Consider the following 19,651-nt stretch of genomic DNA (forward strand, 5'->3'; position numbering starts at 1 on the left):
TATCAGTTGTTTGCCTTCAAGGTCAAAGAATACTGGTCAAGCCAAGATTGCAAATAAAAGCAGAATCTTCTATTAGACCAACTGTTATAGCTTGGTAAAGCAAACAGGCTTTCAAACATTCAAATCTTCAGGCTAGAGACAAGATTGACCATCTTTTCTAGCTATCTGTCAAAAGATATTATTTCTAACTTAAATTTTCTGTGATCTGGATGTGGAGCGCTTATTTCACAGTCACCATATTTGGAATACTTTGTTTTACCAGCTAGCTTAAATCACAGTGAACTCAAGTCAAGTAAAATGTTAATAAAAGAATTCATTTATAATATAGAAAATACACAATGCAGTTGTCAATTTTTACAAAAGAAAAGGTGGGGAAAAAAAAACAGAAGAAAAGCTATATTTAACCTGCTTCCATTAAGTTAATTTTTAAAGATGTGTCTCCTTCGCTGTCTTTATTTTAAGGCATTAGACCTGCCATCATTTGGCATACTTAATTCTTCAAGTGGCAATCTCAACAGAGACCCTCTTTTGGTGGAACACTTTACAGCTATTGATTTTTGAATCATGGTAAGGATCTAGTCAGGTATAAAATTTTTCTTGATACTTCTTTTCTCCAAAACCCCATTTACTTCTAGAATTAACTTATCCAAAGATAATAATATCATTCCTATAGCAGGGAACGCAATCAGTTTGCTATGTTGCCAAGTCATCATCTTCAGGACAATATATTTCCTACAATATCCTGACTGGCTGACCTCTTTGGTCCAGACTGTGGGCCACACATGAAAGCCAACAAAAAGGGACTTTCATAATGTGGTCAAGGAAGAAAAAAACATAAACCAAAACCCAACAAACAAACAAAAGCAGAATGTACAAACTAGCTAGACAAATGAACATCCTCAACTTATTATATTCTGTCCCTCAGGTCATGGTACTTGTAAATGTTAAAGAAAAGATGTTATCTTATAGAAATGTCTGATCTCCATGGCCACTGTTTTGTTCTTGCACTCTTGATCTCACATCCGCCAATCTGTGCAGAGGAGATCAGCAGGGACCTGTACAGTAAAGGACCAGTGCACAATTTTCAAGGATTCCACCACTTGCAATTCACTGAATGTAATGCTGAAAGGGGATTTAATTCATTCAACCTATTAGATTAATAAAAATATTTATATATAGTGCATGTGAAATGGGAATATTTTCTGTGTATTGCAGCTGTAAATACCTTTTCACTTTACCAAACCCTAGGGCAGCATGATTCAATAGAGGGTAAACAGTTAATTACTTCCAGTTTTCCAATCATTGCCCAGTCTCCATGGTCGTCTATCTAATGACTCTGAATGCAAAGCCAAACCCAGCTCTTGGCTTGAAATTCCCTAAAACTTGGTAATGTCAAACTTGATTTTTTTGTCAGGCTGATCTGTAATTTTGTTCTCACATACCTGTATTTTAAACAGATTTTCTAGCATAATCAGACATGTACCTTGAGAGGTGCTTAAGAAGCAATGCCAGAAAATGCAAACCACACTGTTCATTCGTTCTGTTCAGTGGTGTAAACCTTCAATTAGTGACTAATAAGCTGTTACCTTATATAGGGCAACTTTAAATACTTGGTGTTTACAACATAATACTCGTACATATTTATGTAAATAGAGTTTTATTAGGGAATGCTATGCATCTTATGGCAGGCGCTGTTGCAGGTTAATATAGTAGAAGTAAAAAGGAACTGAACAGTGTATCCTTGTTTCAAATGACAATAATAGCTTCAGATTTCAGAGTATAGACTTCATTCTGAGAAATACTGAGAATCATCCTAACCAAAAATCTTGCTAAAATGTATGGCTAATCAACACTTACTAGCTTGAAGCCAGTTGCAAGAAACTGAAATTATTTCTGAAGTTTTTACTTTTGCTCAAATAAAAAGTCAAGTTACTTTAGGTTTTGTATTTATTTTAGCTTAGGATTTCCATTTCTCACTTCCCATCAGCATCCCTGGGAGTAGAGTGAGGCACAAAGGCCTGAAGTGGGTTGTATGGACCACCATGGAACTCCTGGGTATCCACAGATATTGTTCTTTGTTCTGTAGCTTGGTTAAAAAGAAGAAGAATGTGATTTCATTGTAGCTGAACAGGTACTACCTATGCTAAAACTCCTTTGTTTAATCCAGCCACAAAAAACTCAGAGGAACTATGGACTTCAGGGCCTAAAGTGCTTTAACAGTGCGTGTAGTAAGTTTATAGAAAACATTCCGAAGTATCTGTTTTCCTTTCTTGTTCTTACTAATTGCATTTTAAAAATTATGGTGGTGGGATTCACTAATGTGCATTCTGCATCCATGTCCATATATGGGCATTTTGAGGGGGCTGAGATTTTTTTAAACAATTGCCATTCAAAAATCACTTGAAAGGTTAGGTTCCTGCAAAGGGCTTCATCTTAAAAAGAATTTTAAAGCAAGAAAAATAATATCACCTCATAGCAATAATTCAAATACAAACCATTTCAAGTCATCAAGCACACAAGAAAACTATAATCTTTAACTATTTTAACTAGTCATTACTTCCTGCCTTTTTTCCTTCCTTTCTCATATTTTGGAAACCAACTAACATTCTTCCTAAAAAAACTTACCTAAAAACTGTTCTTGGCTAGCCATTGTGTGTGCCGAGGTTTTGATACTGAGAGCATGTTAATGGCCAAATTATAAACCCTTGAGAATTAGAATTCAGAAGACAAACATTAACAGACCCTTAACTGCAGTAGCACAAACCAAGATGCTATAAATTATGGGGTGGTGGTGTTAAAAGCACTGGCTTCCTGGTATCTGGCACCCAAAACCTTTTCATTTGGGTATATATCAGGCTGCAGAGAGGTTGCCACTTGCCACTTGGCCAGTATTCAGCTGGCAGGGATGTTTGTTTAAAGTTCGGGCCAATCGATGGCTCAGGCCTGCAACTGAATATTTTGTTATTATGCCATGAGAAATATTTACCCTTCTCTGTTTCTTTCCTCCTTCCTTCGGTCATTCACTCTCCTACCTAGGATTTCCGAGACAATACTTGCCAGATTTTGCAGCTATATGTATGAACAATTCTGGCACGGTATTTTAATGAGCTAATTTCCGTCTTTATACATATACATGCAGTCAGGTTGGCTTCATGGTTTTCTCATGGATCATGGGCATGTACTTGTGGTGTTCCTTCCTCTGCATGAGCACATGCTGTGTTTGATGCCAGGGTCAAAAGGAAGCCTTGAACACAGGCCTCTCAAAAACTTCGCAGTTGCAGACTTCATTAAGCTGAAATTGTCAGTAAAAATTGTCAGTCCTCTGTTGAGCAATAACTATAATGTGACACAACTCTGTCTATGCCTTGTACAACTGTGACAGTGCAGGAAGTTTAGCATCTCTGTTCCCATGTGCTATTGCTGGCTATAGGAGCAGCAAAGCTTTTGGATACGGTCAGCCAAGTCAAGCACATGGCTTTTAGCATGTTCCTTCTGAAAGAGTAACAAAAGGCCTACCGTCTGTGCTTAGCTCTGCCTCAGGTGAACTTTCACATCTGGGATACGATTGTCTGCATACTGAACTGAAATGCATCACACTTAGCATGGTTGTTTGCTGGTCTGATATAATTTTGCGGCTATCACCAACTCTTCAAATTCATTGAACTGAACCAGACAAAAAGTATCTAAAGCAGGCAATGCTAGAATGAGTAAAAACCAACTTCTTAAGCATTGCCTTTGTACCTATTTATTCCTTCCACTGTATTTAAAGTGTAAGAAAAGAGTTGTGAAATGTATTGCCCCTTTCTAGTGAAGAAAAACAGCCCAACACTTGTCATTTCTAGAATGCTGAAGCCGCTTTCCTGAAGAAACATCTCATGTCGTCTGAGTTACCACTGGCAGGTGCCATTCTTCCTTCTTAGGGCTGGGTGAAAATATTCCACCAGAGATCTTGTCTAAGGTAAGATTCTTCTCCACATAGTGTTTGGGAGCGATGCCTTAATAGCAGTTTCAGCAAATTCCCAGGATCAAGTGTTTAACAAACCAAACTTCTCATGAGCAATATGCTGCGATGTATCAGATCTAATTCCTCACTCCAACACATAATAGATTGCCTCTTAGTGTTTGTTTGTTTGTTTTGCTTTATTGTGTTTTCAAAATTAGTGAGGTGCAGAATAAACCCCTTGTCTTTCATTAGGAAAAAATTAAAGATAAATTTTGAGAATAATGTGGGAACATACAGGATAGCCTTACATGTAGGGAACATCAGCTATTGTTCTGTTCATTATTTGTAGTATGTGGACATAAAACATGGTAAACAGTCAGGGTTAATGGTGATATTTAATAATGACCCTTGTATGTGATCTATTCGTATGTATATTCACAGGGCAAGTAACCAGTGCTACTTGATGAAGTAGTGCAAAACAAATTTAGACTGCTTATAAGGAAAACATCACTTAATTGCAGCAATCCATTAGACTATGGAATAGCTTCCCAAGGGGAAAACAGGAAGCTTCTTGTCTGAGTCATTTAAAAAGAACTTCCATAAAACTCTGGAAATATAGTGTAGAAACAGTAACATTTTGGCAGAAGATGGAGCATATTGCTTAACATGTCTCTCTTTTCTATAACATCTTATGCTTTTATAATTTTGAGCCAGATTCTAATACTGAAGGTTAGTTGCAAAGACCTGTATATTTGATCTCAGTCTGATTCCAGTTTAGAACTGGACTCAGAAATTGGGAAGTCCAGTAGTGGCTCAGGGTGCACCTTTCACAGGAAAGCCCAAAGCCAAGGTTATGTCTTAATTTGAAAAAATGGATCAGTTTCCTTGGTATAGGTATATTTTGCAAATTTTAAGAACCTGAATGAGTCAAAAGTGGGTTGGGGGTGATGTTGGAGTTTTATGAATTTAGGTGAAAATTTGCAAAACTTGAGTAAAACCTGACTTGACAATACTGGCTGAATTCTGCTTTTACCCTTTGATTTTGCTAAAAGTCAAGCCAAGGGAATAAAAATATAGGTGGACCAAAACTAGGACATACACAAAAAGTCTTGAAAAGAAAATGTATTATGTTTGTTCAGATGCACCCAACAGTTGTATATAAACAGTACTATGGTTCCTTCTTACCATTAATTACAGATACAGTTGTAAGAAAAAAATCAGAGAACTGAAACATAATGCGAAATTCAAGCAGAGTTCATAAAAAGCCCTGGCAATTTGGTTACTTTTGCTCTCTACAACAGTTTTGTTCATCAGCCTTTTTTTTTTTTTTTTTTTCTGGCGATATCAGTGGCAAAAAGAACTAAACTTGAACAAGGTAACTGTCACTGGTTATGTGACTGAAATGAGAATTTCAGAAATATCAGAAAGGAATCTTTCCACCAAATTTCCAGACAAAATTTTAGAAAATAAAAATTATCCAATACTTTGTTATTATTGCAGGATTATAAAGCATTCTGGAAACTTCAGCAGTGACCTAAAAGTACGACTTCTTCCAAAGGGTTACAGTCTAACTTAAGGTATTAATTGAAGGAATGTTAACAGAAAAATAAGGATAGGACAGAAGAAAATTATGAGAAAAATGTGTTTGTCATTTCTTGTGATAGATTTGGTACATAATATGCTTTCCTTTTAACTCTACAGGCATTACGCAGCCATGTTTTGATGGGTTTTTTTCATTATTGCTTAGCTAAAACTATAGAAAAGCCCGGATAAAATCTGTGGAGATGTTTTGTTTTTAATACAGAAGATATTTTCTCCATAAATTTGCAAACAAACCTTGTGTTGTTGTTTAAGCTCATCTTTTTTCAGATTTTTCTGAAAGATTGGCTGTTTTAGAAACAAAATATTTTTAAAATTACTAACTATTCTCCACAATTCCTTTGAACTTTGCTGTTTTAACTTTGAAGCTCTGAGCTGTCTATCATTAAGTACTGGCAATAATACCTGCAATAGAGGATACATTTAAAGTTACAAAAGCTTATTAAAATAAACTAATTCGATGGCTACGCTTTGCTATAAAGATGGAATATTTTGCTATGAACAAGTATAATGAAGTCAACACATGAAAGCAGACAATGTCTAGGGGAAACAGAAGAAAAATTTTGTAGCAAGAATTCTATTGTGGTCCTCATTTTTAATTTACATTTGGTAAGAATGAGCACCATCTCAAAATAGAAGTGTCAACATGCACTTTGTGTTGTTAACACTGCCTGACTAACAGAGACACCAAAATTTCCAGAAATCTGAAGAGACTGCTTCCTTTCTCATCCATTCTATTTCTGCTATTCACAATTCACTCACATAAGAGTAACACCTATTAAAAAGATGAGTGAAAACAAAGTACAAAAGGTAACTCTATCTCTGAACAGACAACAGGAACATACACAACTACGGAGAGCACACTTGAAAAGCTACACAGAACATTATTGGAATAAGATTAAAAACAAATGCTTTCAGCAACTTTCCTGGGCAGGGCTGTCTTTTATCCGCAGATTTCTTTAATTTCCCCTTTGCTATTGGGCTTCTTTTTACTGTCCAACAACTTACCTAATAATGAGAAAACAAATACCAGCCCTTAAAAAATATGACTGCATGCTTCCACATGGTTGTATATGAATTCACAAAACCAACCTCATTCTTTCTCATGCATGCGTATAAGGCATTGCTTTCCTGTGATCAGTTAATCTAGGAGAGTGTGGTTATCAGCTCTGCCTCTTTTACTGAATGGAGACTAGATCCTGGGTTACTCCAGCTAGTCTTGCAGTAGCAGCAGCTGAATTAGAAATTAGCTTGGCTTTCAATCTGTGATGCTAGATTTAAAAAAAATGTATAAATCATCACTCCTGATATGGAAGACTATAATCAAAGACTGAGAGTAGTATGTAACCTTTTTCTATTTAAATATTGAAAATTGTCTGTTGATGTGTGTGGCTAGCACCGGTAATGCACAAGTCTCCTCTGGTTTTGGGAGGGGAAGTTCCTGCCATGGGATTACAGGCGACCAAGAAAATGTGCATTAGACAGCATGGAAGTTCACCAGGCAGTAAAACTGGATTTCAACAGCATGAGAATAATTTTTGTTGTGTGTGGTTTGTCATCTCCCTTTCAGATCTCAGCAGGAATTTTTCAAGAAAAGCCTTGTTAATGTTAATTTTATTCTTTTGGTTTCAATCAGAATCAGGTCTAAAGGGAACCTAAGTACAGGAAAGGTAAAAGATAACCTAAAATTTCTGAACCCTGGAGAAAAAAAGTCTGCATTTGGAATATGTGAGTGTAAGTGCTGTTAGGGAAGTTTTCAGAGCCTATTTATCAAAACCGAAAGCACATACCTGCTCAGTTGCGGTCTCTGAACGTATTCTGATAGCATATTTATGGAAATTGGCACTATGGTTGTTCATAATTATGATAATTTCTATTTTTAGAGCACTAACAACATTTTAAGTACTTCATAGATTTATATAGGAAAAAGATCCTCCGTCACAAACAATTTACAATTCCAATGGGAATTAATGACAATAAATTTATTCTATACCATCTCAATCGACCATTCTGAGATGTTGCTCAAAGACCAAAGCATATGTCTTTAATCATGGGGTATAAGCACCTGGCTAACTAAATCTCACTTAAAATTAGTCATGTCTTTACATGTTCTTCTAAATATTAACGCTTAAATACTTTACTGAAGTAGGCCTTCAGATCCAACCATTATTTATGTTGATACCTCATGGTCCTTGCAAAAGGAATTAAAGGAATAATCTGAATTTGGAGCAATGGCTTAGGGACTGGATTTTGAAATGGAAATTAAAGTACTTTGACAGCTTTGTGGAGCGCTCTGAAATTTAGATTTTAAAGCAAGCTATTTACATTCAAAAATATGTTTTATTTAGATATTTAAAATAAATCTCCCAAGAGCTTAGTCTGCATACAGAAATTATATTTAAAATACATACATATTTATATGTATGACTTGTATTTGAAAGAAGAGCAGATGTTAGGAATAGTATGCACTTACTGCCAAAAGCTAAGTCTGTTAGAGCAATCATTTGGTCCACCAGAAATGCTCCACTGCAAACAGGGCTACTTTGTGTCTGTGGAAAAGGAAGTGGCCATATTGAAAAAAGCAGCAACTACTGAACAGCCTCTTCTCTGTATACTTTTGCCTAAACAAGGAAAATACCCAACAACATGTACAACAAAGAGGCTTCGGAAAAGCAACAAAAGCTAGTCCGAACCTGGCACAAAAAGGGACAGATGACAGACAATTTCTTACATGTTATTACTAGATCATCAGGTAGGCTGACAGATGGAGTAATTACTTTGCAATTTCGAATATCTTACCTGAACTTTGGTCAGTTAAATGTTAGATGAAAATAGTCAACGTATTAGATATTTGTTCACTGAGTGGGCAATATATGGAGAATGACAATTATTTGTGTGTTGTAGCCAGAAGCTCCTCCAGACAGGTCTAGTCCCTGCTCTGCCTTATTACAAAATTAAAAGATTTTACACTCAAGTAGGAAGATCAGAGATGACAAGGGCATACAGCTAGATAGGGCAGAAAAATAAGTAGTTCATAAGTATGGTAGTCAGCATTGCAGAACCATCTCTGAAGTCTCCTTTAGGATATAAAATGTCATTGTAATTGTTCTGTGAAACATAGGATGGAAACAAGTTGTTATTCCAAGGGTAGTCTCTAGAGGAACATATGTCTGAAGGCATGACCTTACTGCTAGAACTAATCCTGGCCACAGACATTTTTGAGTGGATTGTTGGCTGAATGTAGCTAAAAGAGTTTCTAAACTATAACTAATTAGAGAGACATCCATTTGCTGAATGAACGTGGACTGAGAGGACACTAAGTGTTTAAATCCCTTTCCACAGTGGTCAGTGCCTCCTTCTAACAGTTAGCTGCACTAGGGAAGCACTTTTCAAACCTTACCTTTTCAGACGTATTTGTCATGCCAATGTTATAAACAGTGTAGGATTTGGAAATACGTGAAAAAAGCTCTATGGTATGGTTGCCGTGTTATAACACTGAGTTTTTAAAACACAGCAGTATGTTTTTTCTGTGGTGCTGCTAGCCAAGCATCTCACTGCCAGGTTTCCATAATCTCCTAGGGTAAAATGGCAACCATTTCAGTGTTTGAGTGCTTGATACTGGAACTAATAAGGAGCCACACAACGCAGAGGGAGGGTAGATCCACAAAATTCACCTGTGGCGGAAAATGGGGAAGCTTCTGTATACTCCAGCTTGTAGAGCAGAACCACTAAACTGGCTCTTTGTTTGGTCTTGACACAGTGCCTACTAGCATAGCAGTACAGCCTTAAGGAATGTTTTTGCTATCACATACATAAAAGCATCCAACCAAAAATATAATGAATGCCTGCAATTTATACATAATTCACACATTTGTGTATATGTGAGGGCATATCCTATTTCTGTGACCAATTCACAGGCATGAATGCATACATGTGTGCAAGCATATGTGCAGTTTTGATTTTCTGTTTATGAAAAAGTCACTGTGGGAGAATTTTATTAAGATACTAAAATGTGGGCCTCTCAGATGCTTCATGCGTGTTTCACTTCATTTGTACTCAATGGAACATTCAGAATATAGGAATCTGACACAGATCTTCACCACATATACATGTCGATATGTTGAGCTTTCAAGGACAATATTCCTTTTCTTATTTGAAAATTTCATTCTGTCTACTGATTTGGATCAGTTTAGTGTTACAAAACTGCGTGATAATTGTCAGGAGGTCTGAGCATTAGAATCTTCTTTCTTCTAACATCCATGAAATACTGGCTTTGTTCCTTTCATTTTCCCTAACTGAAAATTTTAGTTGTTCAGTTGTGGAAGAAGAAGGAGGAATGGTAGCACTCTGATTAAGAGTTTCTTCATAATTTGCTCCGTGATTCAGAGGAAAGGTATGAGGAATAGTCAAGAGCCAGTACCAGCAGAGGCAATGCGACCCTCTATTGGAGGTTAAGATACAGAAAATCATAGAGTAGTTTGGGTTGGAAGGGACATTTAAAGGTCATCTAGTGTCAGGAGAAAGTCACTGATGTGACACTTTTTCTATTAATTATACCTTGTACTGGTTCGGCTGGGACAGAATCACAGCCCGGGCCGGCCGTTAGCAGATTTCAGTCAGCCAGGGCAGCTGCCCTGAGTTAGCTACAGGTTTAGCCCATCCCATAATGTCATGGGCATTATAAAGGGGGAAGGTTGGGTGAGGAACAGGAGCTCCTGTGGTGTTCTGCCTGAAGGGGGCTGCTGTGTGTTCTGCTTGAGTTCCTCTTTCCTTTTCTTTCTGCAGACTGTGAGGGCCAGATGTTCCAGGCTGAGTGAAAATTTTTATACCTTATTTCTTTTTCTGTGTCATTAAATCTGTCTTTGTGTCAACATTTGGGTCTCCTCTCCTTTTCCTGATTTCCCCTCTCAACTGGGGAGGTATCGTTGAGTGGCAGACTAACTGCCATAGTTTAGTCCCAGGTGTGGACAAATGAAAACATACCTGAATTCCCACATTTGTCTTTGTGGCTTATTCTACTCATTAATCTTATAATGAGGGTTAAAACATTGAGCTAGTATCAAAAACTAATTGAGAACTACATGAGCAGCTTGGGTAGGACCAAACTATGCGGAAAATAGACTTTTTCATCTATGAACCACTGCAAGTGGTGAGCTACTTTGAACAGAGCAGATCAAAAGCCTTAAGACAAGGGAGTGAAAGGTGCTAACAGGATCATCATTTAGCAATTAGGCAATGCAACAAAGAAGAGAGTATTGTAATTTGTGATATATCTTAATGGAAGAACATATCTGACCGTACCAGTTGATGGGCACTTCCTCCTCCTCGCCAGTTTTCCTTCTGTTGCTACACAATTCATATAACTGGTCCACTGCCTTATGATGCAAATTTTAGTATGTTTATAATTTTCAGTTACAAATTATGGAATTCCCTTTATTATTATGTTCATGTAATAGTTTTGTTAGAAACTGTAATATTCTGGCCTAAAAATGTTTGCCTTTTCTTAAACTTAAAACAAAGTAAAATATAAAAGAGGGGGTTTAGTCCGGATGCATTGCCCACAATCAGGAAACATCCTTCCATTTTTGTTGGTATGGGTGACGTCAAAAGTAATCTTACTTCTCTGGTAAATTAGTCTAACTATTCATGAGAACTCAAGAGCTGACTCAAGATGAAAAACCCTTGTATTTCAAATAGAGTGGATAAATAGCAGGAAACTGATGATAAGTTTGAAAGTGTAAGACATGCTAACAGAGTGGGTCATTGACAGCAATAGAGAGGAGACATCCAGAAAAACGCTTGTGCTGAAGGAAGAAATATTGGCAAATAAAGTGAGAACCAAGCCACTTCCTTTTCTATCTGACAAAAGTGGATAGGCTTTTTGGTCCTCCTAGTCTGACATGGAAGCAACAAGTCCCCTTGTAGACATAGCCCAGTCAAACAGAGGATAGTCAATCTGTCCCTCGTGGCTGCAAAGGAACCCAAGGAATGTTTGGTAACAGCACAGTGTTTAATCCTTGTTTGCCTTAAGTTCCAGTTCTGGTCATTGCATTCAGCTCACCTAATTACTTGCATGTTTTCAATTGGAGAAAATATTTTTTTTACTTACTTCTCTTAATTTAATTTAAAAATTTCTTCATTGTGGAAAGCCTATTTGGAAGGGGTTTTGCACCAAAAGTGGTAGTATTTCAGGTGAAAGTTAATTGCTTCACTTCAAAATACTTTTGAATCTTTGTGGATGACAGCTCCATATAGATATAGTAATAATAGAAAAATAGACCCATTTAAAACTAATGCTGACTGCATTTTTAGTGCTCAAAACAGGCACAGATTCAGCTGACTTTTTATTATCTAGCAATTTCTGAGCAACGTATTATATATTTGATTCCAATATTTGGTTGGTTTTTTCATTAAGTTTGTTGCTGTTACTGCCTCTGGATCATATACCTCAAAATTTTGTTGTGGTTTTATTTCCTTCCTTTGGCCATTCATTTTCAGAGTCACATTTCTAGCTGTTTCCATGGTTGCCACACTTCAGGTATTAATGTTAAGCTTCTCAGTATGACTTTGACAGAATGGCATTTTTAAATTGATATGTGTAATCTGGAAAACGTATACACTGATGAAGTCTATTAGTAGCACAGACAAAAGCCTTATTTAAATCTCAAGGTAGGCTTATTCTGCTAGGGATGAGCAGATGGTTTGGAAGGAATCCAGGACCACCCAAAGTGATTGTCTTCTACCCTGCACTAACACCAGGTATTTGAAAGTGGACATTGAAACACCCAGAACCCTCTTTATGTATCATGCTGAGATCTCTATTGACTACTGTCAGGATAGAGGCTTTAGATTCACCACTCAAGTTAATAAGGAATGCCTGGTTGAAGTAGTAGGCTATCATTGTATTTTTGCAGTGGCACTTCAGCTGTGAATTTTACAGCTTTTTATTGAGCTGAAATGTGTTTAGATTCAGCACCTTTTAATTAATTTCCATGTTTTGCAAAGAAGTATAAACTAGCTGAGCCTTCATTTTATGTCCTAGCCTGTCCCCCAGGTTGTGTCTCACATTCATCTCTCTCTCCAGCTCGCTGTTTCATTCCCTCTTTTTTGTCACTCTTGACTCCACTCTTTTTCTCATGCTTAGCCTTCACAGTTTCCATGCCTCCTTTCCATTCCAATTCTTTCTCCCTTGTCAGCTCGTATATAATCCACTTGTAGCCTGGGTGTACAGAAGAGGTGGTCTTCCTTTTCGCTATGTTTGTCAGGTCCTGAGGTCACTAATGAGCCTTACTGTCCCTGACCACCCCCTGGGGCTCCCCCCACCCTGCTCATGGACCGGGACCCCGTGTCAGCCCCTGGGGCCATCAACTGCTGCCACAGCAATGCCACAGTAGGGCTGGTCTCCAGGTCCCCACTACTCTGTTCTGCCTGGCCATGGGCCCTGAGCCAGGCCCACCCACAGGTCTGTGGCATGGCTGGCCTGGCCCCAAGGATTGGGTGCCCCCAGTCTGCCCCACTCCTGGCTGCCAGGCTCTGCCCTGAGTCCTGCCATGGGGAGACCCTGGCACTCTTGGCTCCCAGTCGCAGAGAGCCGCTGGACCCCACTGTGCCCCAGCAGCATTGATACTCCCAATAGGAGCTGGGAACTTCATTTGAAAGGCTAAGCCTTGCTCAGCTCAGGGCTACTGCATGTTCATTGTTGTCAAAGATTTTAGGAAACATTTGGCAATCAGCAAATAAATATCTGCAGTTTCATGTGCAAATTTTGCATTCTGAAATATTTGTTGTTTGAACAAGGTATGGTGGATTTTGCACGGAGTTAGAAATGAGACATCCTGTGCCAAAGCATGGGACCCCTTCACCATCTTAAAGAGCAAAGGAATTTATCACCTTGGACATAAAAAGCTTTTTCTTTTTTTGCCCCTCACTTGCCCTCAGAAATTACTGAGCTGTTTTGCTTGAAAATTCCCCAAATAACTCAAATAAGAGATAACTGCATGGAAGGTTTCTAGCTAAAATTAGAAAAAAATTTTGAACTGGAAGTTAAAATTTAGCAAAGTTGTAATAAGTTACAACCAACTGGAAAGGGTCAAAGCAACTTGAAGAATATAGGTGGTGTTCCCTGCCACACCTATAATTCATGCAGCTTATTTTTCTTAAGCTGAATTCATCCATTGACAAATTTATGAGCTGCTAAGTGTTCTGTTGTGTCTGGGCTTCAAAGTGCTTTGAATTAATACAGGAAAGCCTCTTTTACACTGAGCATGAGACATGTTTGAAATGCTGGCTATAACACATTTTCCAAAAATTGTTTGAAACAATATAGTCCCATGAACACTGGCTGACCGTACTCAGAATTGCCTCACTCCCTTTTACAGAAAGTGTCTCAAATAGTTTGCTAGTATAACCTTATAGCATACTTATGATGTTTGGGAATAAGGAAAATTAGATTATATGTTTTTTCTCTGCTGGGAAAAAAACCCAGGGGGTCGAGGCCTGAAACTTCAGATTTTCTGAGAATTACTTGTGCTCTGGTGATTCACTGCAGTCGTAGAACCAGCAGGATGGAAATGAATGCTTCCAGCCTCCCTCTCTCTCTTATCCCTGGGTAGCATGACTCCATACTTCCCTTTCTACTCTAGCCCATGAATCCTTCTCCCTTGAAAGTCCTCTTGTACAGCTCCCTTTCCTGTGAATTAGGGTGACTTGAATTTTAGTAGACTGATCAACCATATCTTCTGTGAAGAAGGGAGAAAATTCTTGGCCTTTGGCTGATCAGTCCAAAGGAATAGTCCTAACGCTTGTTGAGGGGAAGTATACATGGACAGGTTGGTCGCAGTTACGTTTTATAACTCTCTAGGCAGAAGGGCATATATCTGTTTTAAAATGACACAGACTCACCAAGGTTTACCTCAACCTGCCTCAGACTGCTTCAAGACCTGAATACAGCTCCAACAGCTGATTTTGTGTAGGATCAGGTATGTTGTGTGTTGCAGTCTGCTATAGGACCACAAATGCAAAGAGATGTTCTGTTGTACCATGAACTGATTTAACCAGAAAAACATCCACATGCTGGTGCTTTTAGGCATAGGTGGTAGACCAGCACTCTTGTAGATCTGATTTCTTTGGGAAACCTTTCCTGCAAAGTAATGCACCCAAGTTGTGAAATTTCCCTGTTGACTGAATTCACTCTGCTTTCAAAAGCACTCTTACTTGGTTAATGGTGTCCAGAATCTGGCCCATTATGTCTAAATGACTGAGAGTTGTGAACAGTGAGAGGGAAATGTAGGAGACTGCTGAAGTTAAAGGCTAATGAAAACAGTGTGAGAGGGCATTATGGCCTTCCACAAACACTGAGCAACTGAAGAGGCAATGGAAGGGATTAGTTTGTGCAGCAGAGCAGTTTTGCCTGAGGTATGCCAGATGTCTGAACTGCAGCGGAGGACAAAGAACAACATTCAGAACTCACTGGGTTACTGAAAGTATCCTTCTGACTTTGCTGACACCCATGCTACTTTGTGGACTGAAGAGTAAATCAGATGACTTATGCACTTAGTGTCATTCTCAGTATAACCCCAAATCAAAGTGTATTATTATTAATATTATTATCCAAGACCAAAATCCTTCCTCTAGAAAATATTGTAATGCTGCTTTTTCTTACAAGGCGTGCCGTTGATTACTGTGGTAGAAGCATACTTTGGTGCAGTGATTTGGGTAACAAAAATTTAATATCCCCGAAAGTCTTGACTTTGTTGGTCTCAGTCTCCTCTCTGTCCTCATCGAATGTGACAAGTTATATTTTGATAGTCTTGGTTAGGAGTACGTTACACAGGAATAATACTGCACCAGAGAAGTTGCTTGAATGGCATAGCTGATGTAAATGAGCAAAGAACTGGGACAACTGATGTGAAAACAGCAGCATTTTTTCAGATGAACTGGATTTAGATAGGAATCACTGCTTTAGGCTATTTCCTTTTTTTTTTTTCTATTAACAGACATAAACTTCCCACTGTATCTTGACAATAGTAGGCTACTTCGTAAAACAAATACCAAAAAAAGCAAATCTAGAAATGGAAGATAGGCTTGGCTTTTTAGTTGTCATTCAGGATGTGACTTTAAAAATGGGCTGTTAAACACTGCAGGAAAAAAAAAAGATAATGCGCTTTTGTTACATAAAACAGAATAAAGCAGGTGCAGCTTTTAACTGCACATAAAATGCCAAAACTAACTCTGCCTTCAACGGGAAGCATTCATAATGAGTTGAGTGATATGCAGAAGAATTTTTATTTCTGTCTTAGGAATGCGTAACTGGAAATATTATGAGCAATTCCTTGACAGTTCATATTCTACTTAGAAAATATGTTAATAATTTGTACAGTCTTTTAAACCTGGCTCTTTATAAAATCTTCCTGGATGCTTTGAACAGCAATACATTCAGGACCAAGTATTTGTTCTGTTGTATTGCTCATGCACTGGTTTACTATCATAATTTTATTCATGAATTTTATGTTGCTGATTTCTATTTATATTTTTAGCCCAACATTTTTGAAGCATTTACTCAGAGAAATAAAAAGATTTAAAAGTTTGCAAGTGGATATCAGTGTTTATTCCCAGCCTGGAAATGACTTCCTTTTAGGTATTCATTCTCTAGTATTTCTAGCCATTGTGGATTCATTAAGAATAAAATTAAAAGCAACAAGTTAGCCTGCTCTGTATTTTCATTAACAAGGAACATGCAGATATTCACGTATGTTCTCTTATATTATACTATATATATATATATTATATTATTATATATTCACAACTGCTCTCTTAAAAATCAAGAGCTCACCTGAAAGGTTGTATAATGATATCCCATGGGAACAGAGACAGAAGTGAGCTCTCTGACTTCATTGGGAGCAAGACCGTCAAGAAAAATTTTCTATCAGGAAAAATTAGAAGCCTACACTGCAATGTCTAACATATATTTCTTGCAGGTCTTAACCTGAAAACCGTTTCTCGGCAGCACTAGTAGCTACTCTGGATTTTGTTCAGCATCAGTATCCAACACAGAAAACCATTTTATTCTATTTCTTTAAATGAATCATACTCAGAGAAAGGATGCTGTGCTAGTGAACACTGTACAAAGTCCTGTCCTTAAAAGTACAAATTGTGCTCCACCGTGTTGTGACCTTTCTGGATTCCTTAAGCATTGGTTGGCAAAGCCACACGAGGCAAGTACAGTCCCTTCCCTTCATGGGAAATTAATTCCTACCCTTTCTCCCCACTGTCCTTTCTTGGGGGCCTTGCTGTTATCATTCCTATTATATTAAAACTGTTTTCTCCAGCTGATTCCTGAAGATATTTCTAGATTTCTTGCCAAGTAATTGCTAATTAAAGGTAAGTGGTTTTTCAAATTTTTCCTTCTTGCTCTTAAATAAAAGACTCTTTCTAGAAATAGCAGAAACTATCTATGTTCATTTTCCCTTTGAAATCCATCTTTGACTCTTTTAAGCTTGGTTATATGTGCCCTGTCCCTTCATCTCAGTAAAACCCAAAAGGGAATATGGTGGGTTGACCCTGGCTGGACACCAGGTGCCCACCAAAGCTGCTCTATAACTCCCCTTCTCAGCTGGACAGGGGAGAGAAAATGCAATGAAAATTTTGTGGGTTGAGAGAAGGACAGGGAGATCACTCAGCAATAACTGTCATGGGCAAAACAGACTTAACTTAGGGAAAATTAATTTAAATTGTTGCAAATAAAACCAGAGTAGGGTAATAAGAAAATAAAAAGTAAATTTTAAAACACCTTCCCCCCACCCCTCCCTTCTTCCCGGGCTCGATTTTACTCCTGATTTTCTCAATCTCCTTACCCCCAGCAGCACAGGGGGACGGGGAATGGGATTTAGGGTCAGTTTATCACATGTTGTCTCTGCCACTCCTTCATCCTCAGGGGGAGGACTCCTCATGCTCTTCCCTTACTCCGGCGTGGGGTCTCTGCCATGGGAAACAGTCGTCCACAAACTGCTCCAACATGGTCCTTCCCATGGGGTGCAGTCCTTCAGGAACAGACTGCTGCAGTGTGGGTCCCCCGTGGGATCACAAGTCCTGCCAGCAAACCTGCTCCAGCGTGGGCTTCTCTCTCCACGGGGCCACAGATCCTGCCAGAAGCCTGCTCCAGCATGGGCTTCCCACAGGCTCACAACCTCTTTTTGGCATCTACCTGCTTGGGCGTGGTGTCCTCCATGGGCTGCAGGTGGATATCTGCTCCAACATAACTTCCATGGGCTGCAGGGGGACAGCCTGCCTCACCATGGCCTTCACCTGGGCTGCAGGGGAACTGCTGCTCTGGTGCCTGGAGCACCTGCTTCCCCCTTCCCCTCCTTCTTCACTGACCTTGGTGTTTGCAGGGCTGTTTCTTTCACATGTTCTCACTCCTCTCTCTGGCTGCAATTGCTTTTGGTGTTGCGCAGGTTTTCCACACCACACCCCCCTCCCCTTCTGAAATATGTTGTCACAGAGACGCTGCCACCGTCACTGATGGGCTCGGCCTTGGCCAGCGATGGGTCTATCTCGGAGCTGTCTGGCACTGGCTCTATCGGACATAGGGTAAGCTTCTAGCAGCTTCTCACAGAAGCCACCCTTGTAGCCCTGCTGCTACCAAAACCTTGCCAAACCCAAAACAGGGAAATAAAGTAACCTTGAGATGCATACATCTCTCTCCTCCTCACAATAGCCCACGCTAAAAGGAAGCTCATATTCCTCTTCATGATCTTGTCATTTAGGCCCACTAAAAGCTTTCTAGAAAGAAGCAGATGGCTAATATGACTGTAATGGTAGTTCCATATATTATTAATTTTTGACATTGTCTTGTTCAAGTATATGATGATTTTGGGAACCACTATTTATGAATCTTATTTCAAGTTATGATTGTCTTACCATCATACAGTTATACTGCTAGTGTCTTCAGTGAAAGTGCGGTCATTCAGTTAATAACTTTGGCTGCTGCACATCTCTGCTGGATGGAGGAAAAGGTCATAGATAAAATCTTAATTGACAACTGCTTTGACAAAAATATATTGGGACAATTGACAAAAATATATTGGGACAATGCAATGACTAAAGATGTGAGGAACAGACCCATCGTTTCTTTGCAGGTGGAAAATTTCGAACAGCAGAAGAGTAGTATGTTGATCCTTGCCTTTAAAGCCCTAGGAGGATACGTGGGTGCACAAGTCTCTTGGAATATAAGGTAGCTTGGGCACAGAAAGAGATTAATTATAATGGCAGGAGGAAGGAAACAGTTTAACTATAGATTCAGGGAAGTTAAATGAAAGTTAGTAAACTGTGAATGGAAATGTCATAATTAAAAACACAGGTGTAAGAGGAATCCTAGGCATCTTAGCTTTGATTAGAGCTTAAATATATCTCTGGAACTGGTGGGAAAACTGATGCAGAGGAAAGGACATGAATGTGTACATCTATTTTTGTCAGTTTTTTCTCTCTGTCTCTTTTCATATTGCTGTAAAGAGTCTTCTTTGCCTATTTCTATCTATGTCATTGCATGTCTTAAAGAGTTAAAATCCCAAGGTGAAGTACTGTGTGTCTGGAGCTCTAAGAGAAAGTGTATTTCAGCTTTGTGGCCCAAATTCATGGGCAGGATGGGACCTTGGTGATCAAAAATAAGGATTCCATATTTGTTTGGAATTATCCAGAAGCCCTCTTCTGTTTGAATGAGAAAAGGGTGACTTTTTAGGGCTGTGAGACAGTCTGAAATCACTGATGCCATTTCTCATTGAAAACTAAGGATATTTCTGGGAAATTACGTGTGTTTGGTAAACCTTCTCAGAACGGCTTGAAAACTGGAGCTGCTCTCCAAGTGTATGTTCAGAAGTCACTGCCAGAGTCCTGTATCTGGATGTTCTTCAAACTCCACAGGCTTTAATGATCCTCTGACTCAGTAAAGCAGATTTCAAAGACAGGAGATTGAGTAATGTCTCTTTCTATTATGAACTTTCTACCATGGATGTCCGTGTGGGTCTCTAACTGACCCAGTTAGTGACATATTTGCACTTGAACAGAATCGTCACTTTCTGTTTGTTGCTCATGTTGCCTGATGTTCACTTTCTT

This window comes from Leptosomus discolor, chromosome 3 (assembly GCF_034619465.1).
Source record: "Leptosomus discolor isolate bLepDis1 chromosome 3, bLepDis1.hap2, whole genome shotgun sequence".
Lineage (NCBI taxonomy): Eukaryota > Metazoa > Chordata > Aves > Leptosomiformes > Leptosomidae > Leptosomus > Leptosomus discolor.